Source organism: Prionailurus bengalensis, chromosome B2 (genome assembly GCF_016509475.1).
Source record: "Prionailurus bengalensis isolate Pbe53 chromosome B2, Fcat_Pben_1.1_paternal_pri, whole genome shotgun sequence".
Classification (NCBI taxonomy): Eukaryota; Metazoa; Chordata; class Mammalia; order Carnivora; family Felidae; genus Prionailurus; species Prionailurus bengalensis.
The window spans coordinates 104,886,363-104,890,794 of NC_057349.1; the positions used below are offsets into that span (position 1 = coordinate 104,886,363).

The 4,432-nt window shown below is 45.5% G+C and overlaps 1 pseudogene; it reads right to left on the bottom strand.

Moving 5' to 3' along the window:
• Positions 1-2,808: 2,808 nt before the first annotated feature.
• LOC122490523 lies at positions 2,809-4,166 on the bottom strand (annotated as a pseudogene).
• Between the last annotated feature and the right edge of the window lie 266 nt (positions 4,167-4,432).

Sequence of the window (4,432 nt, forward strand, 5' to 3'; positions counted from 1 at the left end):
GAGGAGGGGCAGGGGAGAGGGGCAGAGGGAGAGAGAGAAGGAGAGAGAGAAAGAATCTCAAGCGGGCCCCATGCTGAGCAGGGAGCCCAACACAGGGCTCAATCCCACGACCCTGGGATCATGACCTGAGCTGAAATCAAGAAGCAGATGTTCAACCAGCTGAGCCACCCAGGTGCCCGTCCTGCTCATTGTATATACATGATTCTTACACAGTGCCTGGCACATCCATGGTATTCAAACAATATTTGACAAACTGACTGACGGAATACATGAATGGAACGTAGTCTCAGAAGACCTTAACATATAGAACTCCAGCTGGTGCAATGAGCTAACATCACTAACCTCCCACATCGCCGTGAACTTTGGCCCTGAGAGATGCTCCAACTAGACCCTAGAGCTGTTTCAGCGTTGAAATCTCTGGGCTATGTGGTGGTTCTAAAATTCAATCTCCAGGACAAGCCACATGAGAAAGACAGATGTGAACTGCTGCGCTATGGCTGTAATACATGTGGTGGTCCCAAGTGGGATAGAAAGCCCAGATGCCAAAGCACGACTTAAAATAACACACCATTTGTGTGGGATGTTGTAAACCACCAGTAATCAACAGAGTGTTGCTAAGCTTCAGGAATTGCCCAGGAGAATGCCTTTTGAGTTCACGACATTGTGCAATGCAGCAAGCAAGGCAACGCCAGCACAGCTGACTTCCTAGAGAACACAGGACAATGTGGTGTGGGTGCAGGGGATGTGGGCAGGCAGTGTGGCCAGGAGGGTTGATTATTCAGCTGGCTTTGCAGCCACACCTACACGCGTGGAGAGTCATGCCAGGGCACCTAGGAGAACATCGGACTTCCTGGAGAAAACTGGCAAGCGGAGGAGCTCATATAAGTTACTGCATGTTTTCTCTACTTCTAAATAGAGTTTCTGTGTTGCTTAGTGGATGTTTTAAAAGTCTTATAGATGATGAGAGGACCTTTGTGAATTTACTGCTTAGGAGAGGTCATTTTTTTATTTAAAAAAATAATTTGGATGCCAGAGGAAGAAATAGGGAATGAAAGGGCATTTGATAATTCTGTAAAATAAGTCTTGTTTTTAAAATAAGATATAAAGAGGGGCGCCTGGGCTCCGTTGGTTCAGTGGGGCTCAGACAGAGGGGCTCATTTGGTTCAGTGTCTGCCTTCGGCTCAGGTCATGATCTCACGGTTCGTGGTTTTGAGCCCCGTGTCGGGCTCTGTGCTGACAGCTCAGAGCCTGGAGTCTGCTTCGGATTCTGTGTCTCCCTCTCTGCCCCTCCTCTGCTCTTTCTCTCTCTCTCTCTCTCTCTCTCAAATAAATAAACATTTGAAAAAAATTTTTAAATAGGATAGATATAAAGAGCCCACAATTCATGAAAACACTGTCCTCTCCATGTTTACACCATTACTATGTTAAAGCATATGGGCGAGCAGTGATAATAATAGCCATCTAACTGAGACCTGTAGAGCAAGAATTTTGCAGACATCTGCACACCACTTTGGTAAGGATGTAAGGAAGATATAAGCTATAGCCCCATCTTATAAATTAGGAAGCTAGGCTCAGCAAAGTTAAGAAATGGGACTAGAGATGCACAGAAATCATTATGGACTATTTTATGAATCTCAAAATACAACAATGTTTTGGGGCACCTGGGTGGCTCATCATTTAAATGGCAACTCTTGATTTTGGCTCAGGTCATGATCTTGTGTGGTTCGTGAGTTCAGGCCCCACATGGGGCTCTGTGCTGACAGTGAGGAGCCTGCTTGGGATTCTCTCTCTCTCTCTCTCTCTCTCTCTCTCTCTCTCTCTCGCTCTCCCTCTCTCTCTCTCTCAAATCAAAAAGGTAAAACAATATTTTAATATTTGCTTCTAATACTTGAAATGTTCAAAATGCCTCATTGTAACAATTTAAACTATTAATTGAGTTATGAGCATAATCATGTGAAAACTACTAAAGTGTCACTGCAGTTTCTACCTTTAATCTTGTGAAACTGAAAACAGCAACAAAAGGGTTGTTTTGTTTTTGTTTTTGTTTTTTTTTTGTCAAAGTAGACTTTAAAAAATAAGATAGACTTGGGGCACCTGGATGGCTCAGTAGGTTAAGTGACTTCAGCTCAGGTCATGATCTCATAGGTTCTAGAGTTTGAACCCCCACACCGGGCTCTCTGCTGTCAGCGCAGAGCCCATTTTGGATCCTCTGTCTCCCCCTCTCTCTGTCCCTCCGCTGCTTGCTCTCTCTCAAAAATAAATAAACATTAAAAAAAGACTAAAAGACACCCCCGTATTTTATTTACTTATTTTTTTTAAACTATGGCTCTTTAATCGCTTCTCGGCCTTTTGGCTAAGATCAAGTGTAAACTATGGCTCTTTATTTTCAAGTGGACAGTTCAGAGGAAGTCATCAGTAGCTTTTGCTTAATGCAAAAAGAAGAAGAAAGAGAAGTAGAAGGAGGAGGAGGAGGGTGAGGAGAAAAGGAGAAGGAGAAGGAGAAAAAACCCACCAAAATAGAGAGAACTTTTGGGTTTAAAGGAAACCTGAGTATCACTAAGAGCCTGGTTGAAGGATTCACATTTTTAGAAGGGAAATACAGTGCAGATTTCTCCAGAGAGCGGGTTTGTTTTTTTTTTTTAAGTTTATTTAGAGAGAGAGAGAGAGAGCGAGCATGTGCACGAGAGAGAATCCCAAGCAGGCTTCCCACTGTCAGCACAGAGCCCCACACGGGGCCAAAACTCACAAACTAGGAGATCATGACCTGAGTGGAAATTAAGAGCCTGGTGCTTAACCGACTGAGCCACGCAGGCACCCCTCTTCAGAGAGCAGTTTTTCAAGAAGCTGGGGATGGGTGTTAAGTTTTAAGGCTAGCTTGGGGAACTTACTTCCCAGGCTTAATTTAGGGAAGGTGTCAAAGTGCTAGGTATAGGGTGATGGGACACTGGTCACAGCCCAGGATTGTGGAACAGAACTTGCTGTCACACAGTGCAAGGTAACAGAGAGTGACACAACAAAAAATGTAATCAAGATTGCCAACCAACACTTTGGTAGGCATTCATCATGTAGGTCCAGAGGTGCCCCAAACTGTCAGTCAGTGGTACGGCCTGTAGCAATTCCCCCAAAGTCTTGATGCTCTTGGAGAGAGAAGCCAGCATTCTTTTTGTTTCTCTTGGGGTTTTAAAGGTCCATTTCTTCCTGAGCCCAGTGAGGCCGCACATAGCCCAAGGGGCTCACGGGCAGCCAAGCCCTTCAGGAAGTTGTGAAAGGCTTCCCCCCTGCGTGGCTGGTACTCCAGATGCATTAGACCTTGCCTGGGTTAGGTCCCTAGGCTGTTACCAGCACAGAGGTGTCCAATTCAGCCAGTCACTCAGCCTTCCTGATCATGGTCCTCCTCACCGATGCCCTTGGAGACTTTGAGTGGGCACTGGTGGGAGGGCAGGACCACGCCACCGTACCTTCCTTGTCTCACGCCGCTGACCAGTACTGATGGGATAGCTCAGGCAGCTCTTGAAGTTCAGCTGGTAGTTTGTTCTCTGAACATTTGGTCTGGTGGAGGCACAGGATATCTGGGGCTTCTTCCTTTACCCAGTCTCAACCTTTCTTCTTAATCCAGACTTGAAGCCCACCCACATTCCAGGTGCAGATCTTGAACGTGTCTGATTTGCCACTGGGCAAGGTTTTCCCATCTGTGGGGATGGGGGTCCTCGTACAGGACTCCCCCTCTCCTGCTGCCTTTTTTCCATTTTCCTTTGCTCCTGCCTTACTCTTCTTGACTTCTGGCTCAGTCTTGGGCTCTTTCTCATCTTCTGCCACAGTTCGATTTTCCCCATGCTTCAGCAACACTGTAATGAATGCCCTTCTGAACCTGCACCTCGCTGCCCACCAGAGCAGTATTTTTACCCCGTTACCTTCTCGGGTCCCAGCCTGGCTTGTCCTCTAAAAGACAACCCCATATTCTAGAAATTACAACTATTTGTCGTAGTTTAAGATTCTGCAGCACGGCTTACACAGGGCATCAGATATATCATCAGTGCAAAATCAGACTTCTGCTTTTTGTTTCTGGTCTTATCTTACACCCAAACTGCGAGTCACTTTGATTCTTATGAAGTAGCAATGCTTCATAAACATAAAAACAAATTATTTACTGATTTCTTCATATTCATCCCTTAATATTGTTATCTGGATTTTGCTCTTACTCATAAATGTTTGTGGGTTTTTCAGGTTGTTTGAAATGAATGAAGTCATCGTAAAACTATAATGCTGGCTTATATTGGCTGGCTAATACTTTATATAAAAGAAGTCTACCTCATCTCCCTCTCTTAAAGACAAATATTTGGGGGCGCCTGGGTGGCGCAGTCAGTTAAGCGTCTGACTTCAGCCAGGTCACGATCTCGCGGTCCGGGAGTTCGAGCCCCACGTCAGGCTCAGG